General features: G+C 36.2%; 1 protein-coding gene across 1 annotated transcript in view; it reads right to left on the bottom strand.

The window, feature by feature from the left end:
• LOC133526806 (phospholipid-transporting ATPase ID) overlaps positions 1 to 21,841 on the bottom strand; it is a 100,563-nt gene that overhangs the window by 69,710 nt on the left and 9,012 nt on the right. The window contains exon 2 of the mRNA XM_061863597.1: positions 13,313 to 13,379. The gene's annotated coding sequence lies outside the window, so the exon portion shown is untranslated. The remainder of the gene's footprint in view (positions 1 to 13,312; positions 13,380 to 21,841) is intronic.

The raw sequence follows: 21,841 nt of genomic DNA, 5'->3' as shown, positions 1-21,841 counted from the left end.
TTATGGCATTAAGTCCGCCTTTTGTACTATAAGGTTTTCTTTTGTGCAATAAAGATTAAATAAATAAATATAAATGCAGAGCAAAAATGCTGAAATTCAAGATGGCTGCTGTTTAGTCCAATTTAACCTCCGATTCCTAATGAAGGGCCTCTCAGATCCTCAAAAATCGATTTTAATTTTGATCAAAGCACAGAAATTCAACATGGCAGTTTTTTTTTCATATTGATCAAAACAAAATTTCGGCCGATTTTTGCAATTTTGCCCTTAGATTCATAATAAAGCGTCTTTCGGATCCTCAGATATCGATTTTTATCTTGATCAGAGCAAAATGCAGAAATCCAAGATGGCGGCTGTATTTTTCAATTTAACCTCTGATTCCTAGAGTCAGACTAAGATAATTTGGCAGCGATTTTGATAGCCCAGACGGTGCAAGTGTTAAGTAAACGTGTTAAGTAGAAGTTTGACGTTTAAAATAACACGTGCCCCGTCTGGGCTATCAAAATCGCTACTAACTTATCTTGGTCTGACTCTAATTTCGTTTTATTTGTAGTTTAAATAGTTATGGTCAGGTTTTTTACCATACTCCATTTCTGAACGCACCCATAAAGTTTGACAACCAACAATGACAATCATTTGTGACAGTGACACTTTTTATTGTTATTTTCTTCTCGATATAATCCATCTCAATCCCTTAAAAAAAAATTCAAGTCTACTATTCTAATCGAGTGCAAACTTTAAACCCTTTTCCACCAATTTAGGAGATTAATACAAACTTTCAATGAACGCCACTTTAACTCCCTTGGGGAATTAATTTCTAAAAACGCTGTTATCCATTTTCTTGTTTCCTATTATTGTGTCTTTTACGACATTTGAAGATCACTATTTACAAAAAATTTCGTTTCCGATGCAAACTTAAAACTATTTTTTCACTAACTTAGAGAATGAATTTTCAATAAAGGTGATATGTATCAGTTTTCGTCTATTTCAGTATAGAGATAATGCCCGTTAAACAAGTTTAAAGTTCCTAACTTAAAAGAAAACTTGTACCACATATAAACTTCTATCCCCTTTTCAACCCCCTTAGGGGTTGAGTTATCAAGAACGTTACAGTAACTTTTTTAATCTTACATTATTTTTTTCTATGAAGTTTTAAAGCATTTGTAATGGATTCAAACTTTCAACCCGTAACTAACAGTTTTCGGAAAATATTTTTTAAAAACGCTGAAATAGTTTTTGTTTTCTTCTAACAATATGCCCATCTACAAAGTTTCAAGATCCACACTCAAAAAAATGTTTGACTTCCATACAAACTTTCAACCCCTTTTTCACTACCTTGGGGGATGAATTTTCAAAAACCCTGAAATTAGTTTTCAACTATTTTAATATAATAGCTTTTTACAAAGTTTCAAGTTCCTAGCTCAAAATAAAACTTGAACCCCGTACAAACTGTCATCCCCTTTTTAACCCCCCTTAGGGGTTGAATTTTCAAAAACGTTGAAATAACTTTTATGTGTATTCGGCTATTATACTTTTATAAGAAGTTTCAAAACAATGGTAATGGTAGCAGATGACGCTGCTGGTTCGATTCCAGCCTGGGGCACTGGAGGCCTTGGTCACTTTTTCTAAGTATATGACATTTATTTCAGTTTATAATTTATATAGTAGTGTTTCTACTTGAAATAAAAACAAATTAAAATATTTTGTGAAAATAATTTAATTTGTTCTAATACTTCCAATAGTATTGATTGGCAGCGCCATCTCTCTCGCTAGGTCGGTATCACCTGAGTTGATCCAGTTAGAAGGTATGAACCATACTGTTCTACCTTAGAGATGGCTAGGGGGCGCCGTAAGCCTTCAGTAAGAAATGCATATACTTGAAAAATTCGACCAATGCTGCCGTGACCGCGGTGGCCGAGTGGCTCAGGCACCTGCCGCGATAGCAGAGGACGCTGGTTCGACTCCAGCCTGGGGCACTGGAGGCCTTGATTACTTTTTCCTAGTATATGACATTTATTTCAGTTTATAATTAATATAGTAGTGTTTACACTTGAAATAAAAACAAATTAAAATATTTTCTGAAAATAATTTAATTTGTTCTAATCAAATATCAAATATCAAACATTTATTCAGCAAATAGGCCACAGGGGCACTTTTACATGTCCATTTTTACAAACAATAAATTAAAAAAAAAAAAAAACAATTACAAATATCGAATCTATGAAATAATAAATACTTTATTAGAGATGTATACTGTCTCTAAATGTCAAATTACACAAAAAAAAACTATGATAAAAAAATAAAACCATAAAATACTAAAATTCTTTAGAGATGTATAAGTCTCTAAGTGTCAGAGATAAAATATAAAAAATATATTAAATTATCCTTAGAGATGTAGAGGGTCGCCAAGGCTTGAATTCTTATATAAATAATTAAAAGACAAAAAAAATAAAACAGACAAGAACCGAATGAAGTGTCTCACGTTAATGTCACTCAAAAGTAAAGTTACATACTTTAACATAACCTGTACCCCGTGTAAGCTTAAACAGACCGGTCTCCACAAACAGCACCCGTTCACGAGTATGACGTGTATCTCAGCCATCGCCTCCCTTAACCTTCATTCGGGAAAGTGGCGACCCGATCAACGACGCCACCGTAAGTAAAGACTTTTTAGCGAGCATGACATGTTCAAGCTGCCGGGTTGTATTAATAAAAATATAATAAAAAATTTTGAGATACTACATTTGTGCTTGTAAGTTACATTAAAGACGGCATAGCGCCACATAAACGCGACACATATTATTCATAAGGAGTGCCTACCTATAAAACTAAATTATAAATTTAAATTGACTTAGAGATGTACAGGTCTCTAAGTGTCCAAATCATTAAAATAGGTATTAAAATAAAATTGAATTTAAAATAAAATAAAATTTAAAATAAAATAAAATCTTAGAGGTGTATAAGGTCTCTAAGTGTCCAAAACTAAAATAATACAATCAAACGAGAACATGATGTTCTCTTGTGTCAGTTCTACTGGACGCTAGTATGGTTATTTCACAGAAAGAAAACGAAAACACTATTACTTACATTTTTATCATACTATCAAGATTAAGCTACTGGCTTAAAGGCATCCTTATCATCTATGAAATCATTCACAGCATAATACGCCTTACTTAACAAAGTGCTCTTAACGTGTGACTTAAATTTGTTAAGAGGCAAATTCACTATATCAGTGGGAACTTTGTTATAAAAACGTGTACAGTTCCCGACGAAAGACGTACTAACCTTACGGAGGCGGTGGGCGGGCACAGCAAGTTTATGCTTGTTTCTAGTGTTATAGTTATGGATATCACTGTTAAGCTTGAATTCGTTGATGTTTTTCCGAACATACATAATATTCTCAAGTATGTATTGAGATGCAACGGTAAGAATGCTTGCATCTTTAAATTTCTCTCTTAGGGATACTCGAGCGCCCAGTCCATAGATGGAACGTACAGCTCGCTTTTGCAGTACAAATATTGTCTGAATGTCTGCTGCTTTTCCCCACAACAGAATTCCATACGACATAACACTATGGAAGTAACTAAAGTATACCAGCCTGGCCGTCTCTACGTTTGTTAGCTGTCTGATTCTCCTCACTGCATAGGCTGCTGAACTAAGTTTGCCGGCTAAAGTGGCTATATGTGCATGCCATTGCAGTTTTGAGTCTAAAGTGACTCCCAGGAAAACAGTTCGATCTTCAAATTCCAGCGTATCACCTTTTATTTTAATCTTGCTGTTATTTACCTGCTTGACGTTAGGTAGCGTAAATTTTATGCATTTGGTTTTCTTTGCGTTCAAAAGCAAATTGTTTGCCGTAAACCAGTTTAATACGGTAGATAGCGCGTCATTAATGCTCTCGAATCTATTTTCCTTTCTGTTCACTTTAAATATAAGGGAAGTGTCATCTGCAAACAACACTATATCATGTCTTTCTTGCACAACTTTTGGTAGGTCATTGATGTATACCAAAAACAGGAAGGGACCAAGAATTGAACCTTGCGGCACTCCGAGGGCTACCGGGGACCCAGCCGATTGAGTTCCATTAATAACTACTCGCTGAGTTCTATTCGAAAGGTACGATGAGACAAGGTCAAGGGCACTAGCTTTTATCCCATAGTGACTTAATTTTTTCTTTAAATTTTCGTGATCAACGCAATCAAATGCCTTCGACAGATCACAGAAAATTCCAATAGCATCTTGAGCTTTTTCCCAAGCGTCAAAGATGTGTTTTAGAAGTACCACACCGGCGTCAGTAGTTGATCGACCTCTGGTAAAACCAAATTGATTGCTATCAAGCAGTTTATTTCTGTTGAAATGTGACGATAGTTGATTTAGAATAAGTTTCTCGAACACTTTGCTTAATGCCGGTAGTATTGAAATAGGTCTAAAGTTTGTGGAGTCGGTTCTTGTTCCTGATTTAAACAACGGGATAATTTTGCTATGTTTCATAATATCTGGAAAAATTCCAGCATCAATGCATCTGTTGAAAATCTCAGCTAAGTATGGTGCAATCGATTCAATAATGGAATGTAATACTTTGACTGACAGACCCCATAGGTCTTCTGTTTTCTTTATATTTAATGACCTAAAAGTCTTAAGAACTATGTTCGGAGTGACATACGAAAATTTGAAAATTTCTGTACATTCCGCCACATTTGTCTTCAAAATTTCTTCAGCGACGTCTGGCGATGAATTAAGAGACTTTGTTGTTTCTACCGGTATATTCGAGAAAAACCGCTCAAAATGATCTGCCACTTCACGGTCAGAACTTACTAAAGTGTCAGCAATTCGTACGGTGTAGTGCGGATCCTTCATCTTACGTTTTCCAGTTTCATTGCCGATTACTTGCCATACAGTTTTAACTTTATCACTAGAACTTAGGATCTTTTTGGACAAATAATCAGCTTTAGCGGCGACACACATCATCTTAAAAGATTTAGAAAAATTCTTAACGTACTCCAGAAATTCCGGCCTTTTATCAGTTGCTTTTAAATCATACAAGTCGTATAGTCGGCGTCTTTTCTCGTGAATATCCGGCGTAGCCCAGTCGCAAAATTTAGTCTTGGCCTTGCCTTGCACCTTCTTCTGAATGAAACAGGCATCAAATTCCGTTTTAATACAGTTAAACAACTCGGAACTCAAACAGTCAGGGTTATCCTGATTACATGAAAGACAACATAATTGTTTAGTGATTTTACGATTGAATAAATCTAGGCGCTTTTCGGAAATCGGCCTGCACATGGTATCTTGAGGAATTTCTTCAGTTTTCCCGCTGAAAGACGCTTTTAATCCACAGTGATCAGAACTTAGGTTGTTAATAACAGATTTACTAATCGCATCCTTGTTACTAAAGATGTTATCTATACATGTAGCACTGGTTGCTGTGATTCGAGTAGGCTCACAAAATACATTGACTAAATTGAAGGATTTAAAAGTATTTAATAACCTTCCACAAAATGGCGAATTTTCAAGCAAGTTAATATTAAAATCGCCACACACAATTATATTTTTCGGAGTTCTAAAAATACTACTAAGTACTTCATCTATGACCGATTCAAATAAGTTATAGTCCGCCGATGGGGGCCTGTACACGCATACAATTATAAATTGTTCCAACTCAACACAGGAAAGTTCTATATGCCGTTCCACAGACATGTCAACAATGTCTCTACGTTCCTTACTTTTTAAATTATGTTTCACCATTATCAATGACCCGCCGCGATTGCAGGATTTCCTAAAAAAAGAACTTACTATATTATGATTATTGAAATTAAACATAAACTCATGACCTTTAAGCCAGTGTTCAGTAATACAGAGAACGTCAATATTATCGGACTGTAAAAACAAATCAATTTCAAGTTCCTTACAGGCAAATCCTTGGATATTTTGGTGAACTAAGTTCAATAAATCGGTTTTACTAAACATACTAGCATCGCAGTGATCAATAGGAACGGAGCCGGCTGGTGCACACGTTGTCGTAGCGGTTAGTTTAAATTCAAATCTCCAGACGGCTCCATCTCAAAACCTACGCTACCAAGGCGTAAAATACTACGTGACTTAAGGCTATTAGACGCCGCGCTAGCCACGACGGGGTCTTCAATATTATATGCTAACAGGTTAGCACACTCTACTAGACATCTTCTGGGTAGGTAGGTTCTTTTATGGGACATAACAAAATCTTGTATAAATTTATTCGTATCAAAATACGAAATCGTACTACTGTACAAGGAAAGGTTATACAATAAAGAATTGTAGTGAAATACCCTTTTATTGACCTTGCTCGACATTCTATATGGGAGCGCACAGATAATTATTTTTGCAACCTCTCTCTGGTCAATCGCCGACAGCGTGGCGGCTAATACTTCTCTAATACTTCCAATAGCAATGATAATGAATTCTAACTTTCAATCCCTTTTTAACCCCTTTAAGGGATACATTTTTAAAAACGCTGAAATGACTTTTCTTGTGTTTTAATAATATGCCTACGTACAAAGTTTCAAATCCCGCACTCAAAAAAATATTTGATCTCCATACAATCTACCGACCCGTTTCTCACCACCTTAGGGGATGAATTACGCTCGCCATATTGTAGAACAGAAAAGGCTCAGCTAAATTTGATTGGGCATTGGGCATGATTATGATTGTTTACATAAAGCGGGGCGGGATTGCAGGTGCAACGAAATCGACTTTGTAGAAAGCTATAAGTACGTTGGGTTGACAGTAGACTGTCATATGTCTTGGTCAGCACACGTAAATAACGTATGTGACAAACTTAGATCTGTACCCCTAGTGTAACTTTGATCGACATCATAACGTGACGAACGCGTTTGCGTTAAGTCTCATTTTGTATAGGATTTTGAGGTTCCAAAACGTCCCGCTTGGCGCGCTCTTTCGAAATCCAATACAAAATGAGACTAAACGCAAACGCGTACGTCACGTTTGGAAATCGAATTTATTTACACTAGGGGTACTGTGCTCGGAAAATTCTATCATTTACGAAGTGTAGCAAACAGGGCCACATTATATACTATCACGCACTTGTAGATTCCATATTATCTTACGGTCTAAGCAGTTAGGGTCGGACTTTCTCCTCGTACCTAGACAGAATTAAAGCAATTCAGATCAGATTTTTAAAATTCTTAGTAGATAAAAAAACAAAACGGGCATGTAAAAACAGTTACGATAAACTTTTTTCGATTTGTAATGTATTACCAGTACATGAAAAATGCTCACTACTCATAGCCTTAGAACAATATAGACGTAACGAGTTCAAAAAACCATTAAATAATAAACTACAAACAAGAAGCGTTACCAAGGAACTAACTCATCGTAAACTATTGATACCAAAAACTTGTAACTGTTTTGGGAAACGGACTAGGAAATACTTGGTGCCCATGATCTTAAATAATGTTACCGATCAAGTTAGCTCCTGCCATGATGTGTCCAAAATTGTGTATTAAAAGAGGCTAAAGAAATCACTATTGGACAGGTTCGAGCAGAATTCTTGACTCGCTTAATGTCACTTCTGCTGTGGACAATATTACTAAGGATAAGGATTAATAAGGATAATTAATCAGCTTGATCCCAGACACGGAGTGGAGCCTTTCCACATTAAAAACGTCATTAGCATCACGTATATTTAAAAAAGTTAAAATTACTACGACATTTTCTGTGGAATGTTCTGTGGTGGGTCTATGGACAGGCTTGTTTCGGTTATATGTGTGAAATTATTTATTTCCAAGGGTACTACAGCGACTAAACTAAACTAATAACTACATCAAAATACACTATTAACGTTAAAGCATTTGATACATAAAGCGTTTTAGAATTCAGTGAGGTTCCGTCGCGACCATGACTTCATTCCGCACCATATGGGAGTCGATAATATCGCCCAGACAATGTAAAAACAATAATTCTGTACCAGTGACGTCATACACAGAAATATCTGGAAATTCAGACGTTATCCAACGGATAGTCTCATCAATAGTACGATAGTCGAATCACGATTTTATGAGCGCAGCTGAAGCGCTACGGCCAAGTGCGTCAAGCAGGCCTCCGGTACACTATTTTTATTAACCTGTTACCAATTACATAAACAAATTATTGCAGATTTCAAGTAAGTTCAAATATATTTTTTTCCGGCGATAGCATAGCAATACATATAACTAATAATTTCATCACTATTTTGAGGAATAACGATTGATAAATTTCTATTGTATGTAATGGTTCTGTTATTATTGGCGTGTTATGTGTGCTCGACGAGGTCACGGTTCCAAAATACACAAAATATTAGTGCATTTTGAACTCGTGGATGTTTGTAGTTTAAGTTTTTAGTTACTCTCACACAAATTGAAAATTTTTTTTAGTTCTCATTTTTCTAACGAAATTCAGAATTTTACAAATAATTAAATTATAAATAAAGTTACTTATTGACGAAAAATAGGCAAAATTAGGGTCTTATATTTTTGTATTTTTCATTATAATAATTAAAACTTAAAACGAAATTATACTAAACTAAGACTTAATATACTTTGTACATTTCCTGTTCAGATTATACAACAATGAAAGGCCAATGAAAATTAGGAAAACGATTAAAAGCTGCTAAGCTGTACGTTAACATTAGCTGTAGGTAATTAAACTATAACTTTCAATTTCTCCCCCACCCGAATAAAAAGGTACACGGATACCGCCGATACTATATGAACTAGAACAAAAAAAAAGAACATTTATATGGGGATCAAATCAGCAGCTCTTAAGACTCTTAAGGATGACTCACGCTAGACCGGGCCGGGGCCGGGCCGAAGCTTCCGGCGCTTCGTTTTCTATGGAAAGCACCACGCGATCACTGATCAGCCGTCATAGAAAATGACGTGTCGGATACCTCGGCCCGGGCACGGCCCGATCTAGCATGTCATACTTTAAGAGGCAAGATTCATATTTCTGTGGGCAAGACCAAGATACCTAGCAAAGGTGACAATCGCTTGCGCTATTCACTACGACAACGAAACGCTTTGTGTCTCACTCTTCCATATAAGTGACATGTTTTTCGTTCGCTACTGGCATGCCTGTTTCCTCCATGGTTTTGGACCCTAGAGCAATGATTTTTTCCACAACACACATTAATATTATCAATATCTGTGTTAGCCTGTTTTGCTTTATTGATATTATTGTTTCTTTAAGCGCTAGAGCATTTCATACATCGCAAAAACGGCCTAATTGACTAGGTCGCAAAAAAGCATGGTATTCAAAACTGATACTAATTAGCCCAAATAACAGTCCGACATAGATAGTTTCAAAATTTCGTTACGATTGATTAAGTTTTGGAGGACGAAACAGTCGAGTACCTACGTAACTTCTATTTTTGTGATTTTTACGGAGTTATTTTCGATGTAGTTGTCCTTATCGCACTAATTTTAGAATCCCCAACAGCCAGCGCGACGAAGACATTCACCTAAAATTTTCAAGTTTGAGAAACGGCTCAGCTGGCCTTTTCTCTATTCATATTATACGCAACAGCTAAAAGAAATATGTTCTTATAATAATACTCGTAACTGTTCGTCTGACAAAAGGTGAAATCATTTCTCATATAATGTGTAGTACCTGGGCGACCGAGCTTTGCTCGGTTATAACTATTTATTGTAATATGGTGGTGTATAGGTGATAATCTTAACTACATTTTTTTACTAAATTAAACTTGTCTAAAACAATAAAAATTAAAAAAATTATATATAAACTTGAACATATATAAAAAAAAAAAAACAAAAGTTAGTCAACGGGCGAGATTCGAACCCGTAACACTCGTTTAGCAGTCCGCGTCTTAACCCGCTGGACCAGACGGAGAGTGGCCGGCAACACGAAAGTAGCGACCATATTTTGCGTCGAAAGAAAAACGCATGAAAACTCGAAAACACGCGTTTTCCCAAACATAAGCCTAATCTAGATAGATTGTATACCCCCAAAAACCCCCATATACCAAATTTCAGCGAAATCGTTAGAGACGTTTCCGAGATCACAGAAATATATATATATACAAGAATTGCTCGTTTAAAGGTATAAGATTCATCTAATTCAACCTGTATGTACCATCGCCTACACTGTTGACGTGTTGACTGTCCATCGATGGACTTTATTACAAAAGGCATAAGGTCCACCAATGATCAGTTAAGTGTATTGCTGTTTGTATGTAATTATGTATAGGTACTGAAGGATATTGATTTTTAAGCACGCATGCACTATTATTTTATTGCCTTTACTAAACGCTTTTTAATTTGCAGGAATTGAATATTCATAACTATATAGTTAGGCAAGTCTTTAATTTAATCCTTATCATTGTCACATATTATACACATATTAATCAAAATAAAACATAAAATGTAAATTTTCGAAAAAAATTATACACAAACACATCGCTGCTTATTAGGTAACATTGTATTTAAAAGGTTTAAAGACTCTGCTCTTTTTGAAACATCGTACCGCTTTTTGATCACAATACGATTAAAAAATATATTAATCTTGAGGATTTTCTCTAGTGACTTCATTCGATTCGAATACTTATATTTTGACTATGGCGAACATAGGTCTAAAACACACTTAATTATTGTAACAATATTGCTAAAATAAATGCGATGATTTCTAATTGAATATTGTTTCTAAAATTCGCAAAATTTTATTTTTGAGGGAACTCGTCGATTTATGTTGTTTTTGTTACAACTTACAACAAATTAGAATCCAAAAACACTTCAATTCCGCTCACGTTTACGCTCAGTGAGAGAAGAACGCTAATCTACGGGGCCTTAAGAAAGAAGTTTCAAACTTATTCAATAACTTGAGATGCTTAATTTCAAATATTTTCATATAAGTACTTATACAAGTAAGTAAATCACAAGACAAAAGCATTAACCGTCTTTCATATTTTTTTGTAAGTTCATAAAGTATGATATCAATAAGTGTTTTGTCAAATATTTCATATTTGATTCAAACTTTTATCGTTCGTTGACAGTGCTTTTCTTTCCACGGGCAACTAATACTTATCGAGACAGTTCTAACAACCCCAAACACAATTAGTTTGCGTTGTTTTATCAGTATCACAGAGTTCCCTTGGCCACCTCCTGTCGCCATCAACAAATCAGCTCCATGTCATCATAATATTGCATTGTCATGCGATATACATATATATATATATATATATATACAAAATTTTAGCTCAGTCGGAAATCCGGTTTTTTTTTTCCAAGATTTGACCAACACTAACTAACTAACAAAGTCATAAACAATAGTTATTTATGCAACAAGAGAGGAAAGTTGGTTATTCTTGCGAGTGTTGATTTTGAGTCCCGAGCGAAAGATTCTAAGTTGGAATCTTGAGCGTAACGAGGGACTCAAAAACACGAGATGTAAAATAACTTTTCTCTCGTATGACACATACAACTTTTCACCTCAGTACATGAGAACATAAACAAGAACATAAAGGTTAAAAAAATTCAACATCAAGTAAAGTTAACCACATTTATTTACATTCATGAATGAAAGGCATCATCATTATGACGAAAGCTTCTAGAAATATTCGTGTATTCATGGCCTTCACTAAATTAAAAAGCTACCTACTTTGTCTCACTCCCTGGAGTGACGTGAGTCGCACTTTCGTCACTCGCTAGAGTGACGAAAGTAGGCTTGTTCGAGCTGCTAAGGTGAAAATATACATACAGCGAAATAAAAGATTGTAAAAATAAATCGATGAATAATACGTCGGGCAGTCACACCGTTTGGCAATCGTCCAATCATCATTGTCTGCTTGCCTCCGGAAAAACGCGTTTTATGACAACGTTAAGTGCACGGATATTAATAATAACATTTAAAATTCTTCCATGAACATGTGATAACATAAAACAAATAACTCTATAATATTTGCTTTAGCATCTTCTTTGATCTATGTTCTGGTTATTTTTGTTTTCTATCGGCAATTGAAGTAAAATCACAACCGTCCGGTTGACAGACACGGCGCGGTCGTTCGCGGGCAACGAAATTAGGTCGAGTCAACAAAGAACCCCCTAAACAATCAAGTTCGTCGTATCATCAGTGATTTTATGATTCCCCGAACACAGAGTTAGGTCCGTCGGAAGTGACCTTTTTCAATTCCCATCTAATGAGTAAAATTCATGTCAAGATCTGAAAATCTCTCATTCAGTAAATAAAACGTCTCGCTATTCGCTTTATCAAAATGTTGGAAGTAAAACTAAATGAAACTAACGGATACAAGCATTAGACAAATGCTTCCAAAATACGCTTGTTTTTAAAGACTCGTTAAAAGGACTTTGCTCTACGTATGTCGCGATTCGTGATAAGTTTAAGGTTGCGGCGCTTGGCACGCGATTCGGCGATCTCCAGCTATAGCAATATGAGCTCCTAGATCCGTGGCAAGAAACAACCAGCTGATTGAATTTAATTGGGTCGCCGATCGAAGCAGGCGGTTTATTGCTTACCTATATGGGGCCCTAACGGCTAGCCAGCTTTTTAATCAAAGTATACCCTGGAATTTATTCGTGATCGTAGTACGGCCTCTCGTTTGTAACGTGTTGACACGTTTACAATCCGTACGAATGACATCACCCTGCCCACTATATAATTCTAGTACTAAATATTAAATTGTTTTTCGTGGAACTGATGTTGTGACACACCCATAAGACGAGCAGTGTTAAAGTTCCCATTAATTAAATAACATGAGATTGTGAAAATAATATTTGCCGTCGCTACTTTCATGGTATTGTAACAGCGGTCATAACTATTAGAACAAAGTTCCAGAGCAGTTAATGGGAAACCATTAGTGATCGTTACCATCAATTGTACATCGTCCACTTGTTGGAAAGCAAATCAATTGTATGTAATTATTTAGTTCGAATCGTCACCACAACGCAACTCTCGGTTTAAGTATTTATTAGCCTGTATTCTGTATGTGTAGGTAGATTATATGCACACACCTGCACGATAAAGACGAATGGTTTTACAGCCGCAAGCCTTACCCTTCTGACCTCGGCCGGGCCCACAAGACAATATATATGAGCCGCAGTATTTAGGTCGCGGCGCCTCAAAAAGTTAGCATCATCATCCTTCAAATAAAACAAACAACAGACGTGCGAACAATGAAGGGGTGGCTTTTTTGCCTTTTTCCGTCGAGCGGAAGACAATTAACAAATTACGCAGTGGGCTAAGATTGATGGAGTGGCAACGCTGGTGGTAATACATATATAATAGTTACGTCAAGTCTTAATATACGTACCCAAAGCAAATCACAGTTTCAGCGTGTAGTCTGCCAATTGACCCATGGTCACCCACGCCTTTCTTACCTGGGAACAATATATACAAAGCTATTATTATTTGATCCTTTAGATGATTTTGTTTGATTCTAACTATAAATGTGTTATACCTACCTAAATTATAAGAGAAGATTTGGACACGGCTATCCGCTCATAAACTTAGATTCCCACTGCCTTGCGGAAGAGGTAAATTATGTGTTGTAGTTAAGAGCAATTCCTAGCTGAGCAACTTTTCAAATCTCGAATTTTTGAAGCTATGTTTCTGTCGCGCTGCGGTGGGCGGGAGCCGGAGCTATCTAAGTGTGAGTGCGCGCACACAGACGCGAGACTCGTGCGCTCGCTCATTGCGCGCCGTTCCGTCGACATCGCCCGCGAGCCAGACGGAATTTATTCTGCGCTGCCCGACGCAAGTTGTTTTTGTTGTTACCACGTAATATTGTTTTTCATTTTTATATTATACTGTATCTATTACACCCTAATACCAAACACCCTATCACCTGTACTAAATGTATTTTACACCTATGATGACGAAATAATAATTGATTGATTGATTGATTGATTGATATTAATTACCATATAGGTAAAAACTGCAAAAAAGAATGATGTCTCAGCTTCGGTTGTCGTCGTACAGTCAAGTGCAAAAATATGTATCGAAAGAATTGTCTCATAAATATGGTACTACGCTCTTATTACACTGGAATAAGATGCTATGGGACATATTTTTGAGTAAGATGTGTACACCCATATTTTTACACTTGACTGTACCTATCCGTATCAGTAAGTTGGGAGTGATCATGGTGTGTTGTGAAATTTTGTAAGTAGGTATAAATATACCTATGGTTAAACTACAATCTATTTAACTTGTAGTACGATGGAGCTAAACTTGGGCCGCCTTATTGAAGAACGTTTATATCGCAACAATGACAATCTGGGTAAAGTATGTTGGGATAATGCCGGACAATTTTGGGACCAATTGAGAGAACTCGTGAAAAAATGATTTTTCGAGATCTCAACACGTGACAGATTCTTGAAGTACGTAGCGAATCGTTAAATAATAACCGTAGATTCGGCCTGAATTTTGGTAACCTTCAATATAGAACGGTTTTAGTTTTGTACCTGCGTAAAGATGAGACATACTTTTTTTTAGGGTAACGAGTGTTTTGCCATCAAGGGAGAACATTGGATGGTGAAAAAAAGTTGCTTCTAATGGAAAGAGAATAAGGTATCACAAAGAAATAGGTCCGGTGTCTACCCTTTTGTATCCGATCTTAACCCGGATACAAAAATTGGCGAAATTGTGGCTCTCAAACTTTGATACTTATGTCATAAGGCAATTTGATAAGTAAACAATAATGTGCTAAGAAACCTCTAGATTGTAAGGTTTACCCGAAGTAATAAAAAAACCACTAAAATAATAGATACGTTGCGTAGTTTTGACAATTTAAGATTTCGTGAACTGTACAGGTTTAGGGAAAGTGTAAATGTATTGTTTATTGAATGGAATGTACTGGAAGATATTAAGTACTTAAGTAGGAGGGACAAAAATCAAAATAAAAAATAATCGTGCCCAGTCATTTTTAATTAAGGTCGCCAAAAAAATAAGAATCAAACTTAGAAATCAAAAAGATTAAGTAGTTCTTTAAAAAGGTCAAGGTCACTGAGAGCCCATCTTGAAGTATGGAAAATAATTAAAATTGCGATTTTGTTGGTTTAATTTTGCAATTATGTATATATATATATATATATATAGTTGATATACAATCTTTTTTTTTGATAAAATGTAAGGATCGTATGTAAAGAGTAAAGTATATATATATAGGAAAAGAGAGCCCTCTTGAAGCATTTTAAGGAAACTAATTTCGAAGCCCTATCTCTATTTTGTATCCGAAACTAGCAATGTATGTATGCGTGCACATCTAAATATGCATCCGTATGTGTAGGTACTTTATTGCGAAAAATTGCTCATTTGCTATCTATTTCACTCGATTTTGTTATAAATTTCAACATGTATCATCATCCCTATACAATATAAATACTCTTTATTGCACACCTCAATAAAAGAAAACAATACAAAAGAAAACATACACATAAGCACAGGTAAACAAAATGCGGTCTTATTGCTAAAAGGCAACCTTTGGGTTGCGGAAATTAAAAAAATATTACATTGTCAGTAACCGTCGCGCTGGTAGTGGTACTGGATAAAAATAATGGTACGAAAGTGTGATAAAAAAAACAATAAATGTGATAATTAAGGTCAGTAGGTAAATTGAAGAAAATTTAAAGTTTGATAATCACTGCTGTTTTTTAAATAGGTAAAGATCTGATTGTTTCTGGTCCGATCTTTACCTGGAAGGGTCAAGATCGGATATCGGTCTACAGCAGTGCTAGGTCTGTTAACACAATTACAAAAACAAACACAGTTTCATCACAATACGCAAAATAAATTACAGAGCGAAGATCGGATAGAAGGAAGAATTCGCGAAATTTACCTTGCTCTCTGTGATTGCACATAGCACAAGCCCGACTCCCTGAGCGACGCGGGGACACTGACAGTCGAGGCGCAATGAAATGGCGTCTTACACAATGTTGCCAACATTAAAAAATAAAGCCAAATTAGGGGGAAATGAATGTCCTACGTTCTTCACCCGCATCCGGTATTTACCCAACATACCTTAATCGTTGAACCGCCGCATTTCAAAATGGCCCTTATTTTGATATCGGCTAGCCGTAATGTAATACGGCGGATTATACAATACGACTGCGATACGTATATATAAATCCCCTCGTCAATGTAATTTCATTAAATTTGCTATCTAGTGGCAAACATCAAAGTAGTTATCTTTTACTTGTGACGCACAAGTGTGAGCAATGTAAAATACTATATTTCTAAAAAAAATTGCCTACTACGTAATAAAAGAAAAGAATGTGATTATTAAATTATAATACGAAAGGTGGTCAAATCGCAAAATGCTGTCGTTTTATTTAAAATAATGAAATAATTAGACCAGTTCCGAAAGTACCGAGAAATCCCGGTTCTTTAAAACAGTACCGGTTCTGCAATCCCTAATAAGGATGTTATGCCCATCACTATTCCTTCTGTGTACGTATATTTAGAAACTGTCTCCGCCTCCAATTCGTGCGATAAGGACAACTGCAGCTCGGACCGAAATTCACTCGCAAAAAACTCAAAAATCGAGGTTTCGCTCTCGACTGTTTCCTCCTCCAAAACGCAACTAATCATTATGAAATTTTGGAAATTGCAAGAGGAAGAAATAATCTATGCCGCTATGTTTTGATTTTTTGGATATTTTTTGTCATATTTGTATACTGTGCCTTTTTTTACAGCCAATTCAATTGAGCCGTTTTTGCGATTTTCGAGGCGCTGTATCTTTCTTCAAAATAAAATAATCCAAAAAAGCAAAACATAGCGGCACAGATATTGATGATATTGATCTTATTTGAAAAAATGACTGCTCTAGGTTAAAAATCCAGGGAGGAATCAGTCGAGAGCGTTTGTATGGAAAAATCGCAACTAGGAATTCCTCTTAATTAGAACTAGAAAGACAAAAAGTGTTTACACACGAAGTATCTCTTTCCGGGATTTGAACTGTGGACCATACCTCTATCTTCGTAGACAGTCACTACCGACTAAACTGCCATGTCATCATCGTTTTCAGTATTCCGCATATGAATATATTATAAAGTCAGTCCAAAGAATTTTATTTAATCTTTTTACAAGTTTTTGGCTTATTTGCAGAACTTTTTCACATTTATTCTATAATATATATCTTGACTTGCACTTCAGAGAACTAAGCTCCTAATTCTACCCGGTTGGCTCCTTATTTAACAACTCTTCTAGAAAGAGCACGTCAGGATAGCTTCACACACTACTAGTATTTCTTTTTTTTACTTTTAAAGGCTTTTAATTACTCAGCAGTCGCGGTTATATAACATATAAGTTAAACGAGCCGACTTGACATAACACAATATAAAATGATGTCGACAATAACATCCAGGCAACGTAAATAAAAACAGTCTCAAATTATTGTAAAGCAAGCATTTTGCCGAGCTTAATACATGTCGCAACGTCTGCTATTGGGGACTCAGTTTAAAATGTCAAACAGTAAATGTGAACAGCAACGATGAACACTAAACGCGATAAAAGGAACGTAAGCAAATTCTTAGACATAACAATACTTGCTTGCTATTACCATCGATTATAATAGCTCGCCTCAGGCATAAATGTAACTTGGAGATCGTATTTTAGTAATCGGAGATCAGGCTGACTGGTTAGTCGGTGAGTGATCGTAAGCGCATTAGGAATTACAGTTCTGTAAACCAAGCGAAGCACAACGGTCGTTTCTAGACTCGTTTTAGATTAGAAATGCTACCCTTGATAATTGCATTTTCTTCTCGATAAATGACCGTTGTTCGTGTCATAAACTGGAATTTGGTACGAAATAATGATGGTAAAACAGCTGTGATGTTTATGCCTGCAACGGAGGTATGTATCCACAACTAAAAACGTGTCATGCCAGACAGTATTTTATTAATATTATTATAGCTGAACAGTTCCGGAAAACAATATATACACTTTTATTATGAAATATTTAGAACTACAGCAGTTTATCTCGTTAAATATTAAAGCAACAAAAAAAATGTCAGTCAAAGAAAAAGTTTTATGTCAAGGATTTATGATTAATACCTAAATACATAATGTTTCATGGACAAAGCTGTTAATTGTACTTAGTCGAAGAACGAACACATGCAAATGCAAATACATCCCTGCTTTAAAAAACAATCAGTAATCCCTAAGCTCAAGAAGGCTTCTGTTGTGGGTACTCAGACAACGATATTATGTATGGTATAATATATAAATACTTAGAAAACAACCATGACTCAGGAACAAATATCTGTGCTCATCACACAAATAAATGCCCTTACCGGGATTCGAACCCAAGACCATCGCCTTCTTAGGCAGGGTCACAACCCACTATTAAATTAAATTAAATAATCGTTTAATTCAGGCATAGCCCATATAAGTGTTAGTAACAGCCTTAAATAATAATGTTAAACTATGACTATTACAATTTCCTATAATCTACCATGCAACACGTATACTTAGGGCTAGGACTATACAATACCGGGTGAGCAATACGTATACTATATGAAAAAATAAATAATAATAATAATTAGGCACCCTAGGTTAGGTTTTTTATAATGTGTTTATATATATTTTGTATTGTTTTGTAAGTGTTTTTATATTTTACTTTTATATTCATATTATAAATGACCTAGCCTAAGACCAAAAATAAATAAAGGGAATAATAATTCAAACATGTCAGCACTAATTAAAATATAAAAATCAATTCATTAAAATAATTCAAACATGTCAGCACTATGACAGACCGGTCGTAAAATTAAAGGAATCGTCATAAAATTTAAAGAAGGGCTCTTCAAATCCAATCTACAAATATGTCCTAAAAAGGTTATTTTTTAAGAAATTTTTTCCTATTATATTTCGAATCTGATATTTACATCATTCAAAATTTCTTAATAGAATCCTATAATTTGAGAATGGAAAAAAGAAAGGGCAAATGTTTAATCACAGTGCATTTTTTAAATATGTAAATTCAAATTTAAAGCCTATGACATGATTTAGTCAACTCAGAGACCACGAGCAAGACACAAACAGTGAAAATAACTGCGATAAATCGCGCGTTTCGACCGACATATGCAAATGGCCCCAAGAGCCAATACTCGCTACCTACGGTACACATTGTGCAAATAATGCGGCATCTAATGCGGCAGAGGCTCCGCCAATCACCACACGCACGCGTGCAAGCAATTTGTTTATGGACATCGCTTCCGCAACACTTTTCTTTGGACGGGGACGGGCAGGGCTACCACCAATACCACCCTTAGCATTAAACTTTTCGTCAAAAGAATATTTTATTGCAGACTTTATTTTTCTCTCAACAGTCGTGTGTTACTTCATTGAGACGATTCTAACAAATCTATACTCAATGAGGTTCGGTGTTAATTATTAGATCATCTCAAGGACCCGTCCACCCCTTCCCAGAAAAAAGCCTTTAAATGGCTTATCCGTTCATCGAATAGCCCCAACGACTGGCTTTCCCTTTGAATGGCTTACCCGTTCATTTGACTTAGCTTTATTTAAGAAGGGGTTTCCCTTTCAGAGATACCGCTAAATGAAAGGGTATCCCCTTCCTAATTTAAAAAACGCGCTAGACACCCAATCAATCTCTTTACACATAAATAAGCAATATTTGCTTCTATTTTTACCAAGAGGAAGTTGAAAATGGCATAAACGTTATAATTTATAATCGATACCCCTTTAAGGGGTTAGCGCTTAGGAACGGGTATCAGCTTACCCGTAAGCGCTTAAAAAGCCAAATGAACGGGGTTCAGTTAGCAACGATTTTGGTAAGCAACGCCTTACGAAATACCCCTTCAAAAACCCTCGAAGGAGATACCGGACCGGTCCCTGGATCAGCTTGATTATAATGGGCAAAATATTTGTATCAGCGGTCTTTCATAAGAACGCTTACTAAATTTGTCAAGAAATGGCAAAAAGGAACAAAGCAAGTTGAATATAAGCTTGTAATAAACTATGACAATGCATATTATCATCTCTATCAGACAGCAAAATGTACATATGTATTTTTACTCGTATGCCACACTGCTAGGCAAAAGCCTCCTCTCATGGCCCACAGCCCACAGGGAATAGTCCACGTTGGTACAGCGACAAGATCGCCAGCTCATCGCCAGTGTCCTAGTGGTTGCTCTTTCCAAAACATAGGAAGCCTTTTAACGCAAATTTCCCATATTTGGTACGATCTCAAGTTTTGCAACTGGTACTTTACGGGCGTTATTAAATAAACTTGGTACTCTGACCCCAGCTACTAAACAAAAGACACTGTTAACAAACAGTCAAGATAAATTGATTAAGAGGATAGTGGACCACCGCTTCTCCATGCAAACGCCGCCCCCAATTTCCTCCCTGCATATTAACAAAACGAAAAATATACTTACACCATTTATTGTATATTAACCATTAGCTATGCCCCTTCGTTTGACTTCTTTCGATTTTTTGATTATTAGGTATCGGAGTTAGGAGCTAAACCAAATTCCATAAAAAATTTCAAAAGCTTCTATATTATAATTCTTATGATAATTAAAAACAAAAAACCGGCCAAGTGCGAGTCGGACTCGCACAGGAAGGGTTCCGTACCATTATCTATAAAAAACGGTCACCCATCCAAGTAGTGACCCCGCCCGACGTTGCTTAACTTAGGTGATTGGATGAGAACCTCGAGATTGGAAATAAATATTTATTTTATTCTGTTTTTAGTATTTGTTGTTACAGCGGCAACAGAAATACATAATCTGTAGAAATTTCAACTGGCTGACTATCACGGTTCATGAGATACAGCCTGGTGACAGGCAGATAGACGGACGGACGGACAGCAGAGTCTCAGTAATAGAGTCCCGTTTGACCCTACCCTAAAAAAACGGATAAAAATCAAACGAGCTATGCCCACTGTAGTTAAAATACATCAAATTGCGTACAAATATTTTGCACAGATCCACAGAGGAAAATGGGGACTAAGTTCGTATGCAGAAGCGGTCGTCCACTATCCTCTTAATTGATTCATCTTCACTGTATGTTAACGTTAACAGTGTCTTTATTAGCTGCATGGAAAAGCGGTCACGTGACTTCGTCCCCTGTCGACTTAAGGAGCGTTCACAAATCATAAATATCATAATCGTCATCCTAATAGAGTCAGACCAAGATAAGTTGGCAGCGATTTTGTTGAAACGTCAAACTGCTATGAATGTATGAACATTCATAGCAGTTTGACGTTTAAGATAACCCGTGCACCGCCTTGGCTATCAAATTCGCTGCCAGCTTATCTTGGTTTGACTCTAGGTGTTGAGGCCTATTAAGCAACGCACACCGTAAAAAAACCAATGTCGTGATAACGACATGACAAAATCGAATGTTCACACTGTGCTAGAGCTGAAAGTAGGGTAATGCGTTTGGCATAGATATGGAAGTACTTCGAGGTATCTACAAAAGTGAATATTATTGAAAACATCGCTTCAAAGGCTTTGAACACGAATGATCATCAGATTTCTATTAACTTGGAGTGTAATTTTCAATATTTGTGTTCATAAACATGGTATGGTCTACGTCTACACGAAAAATAGTTACAACTGTTACCAGTACCTACGGCTACCGCCAGTTTCACCAATTCACACGGACATATTCGCTAGCATGAGCGTAACTTAGGTACTTTTTATGCATCTCGCTCGTGCTGGCACATTAGTGTGAGCGAGATGTATAGAAAGTAAGTTACCCAGACGTTAGCGAATATATCAGTTTGAGACTGGCAAGGGATCTTGGTACTGGTTAGGCTGCATACATTGGTTCTCAAATCTCAAAACTACATTCGCGAGCAAATAAT

Source organism: Cydia pomonella, chromosome 17 (assembly GCF_033807575.1).
Source record: "Cydia pomonella isolate Wapato2018A chromosome 17, ilCydPomo1, whole genome shotgun sequence".
NCBI classification, from domain to species: domain Eukaryota; kingdom Metazoa; phylum Arthropoda; class Insecta; order Lepidoptera; family Tortricidae; genus Cydia; species Cydia pomonella.
This window is presented reverse-complemented; position numbering and strand designations above follow the sequence as displayed.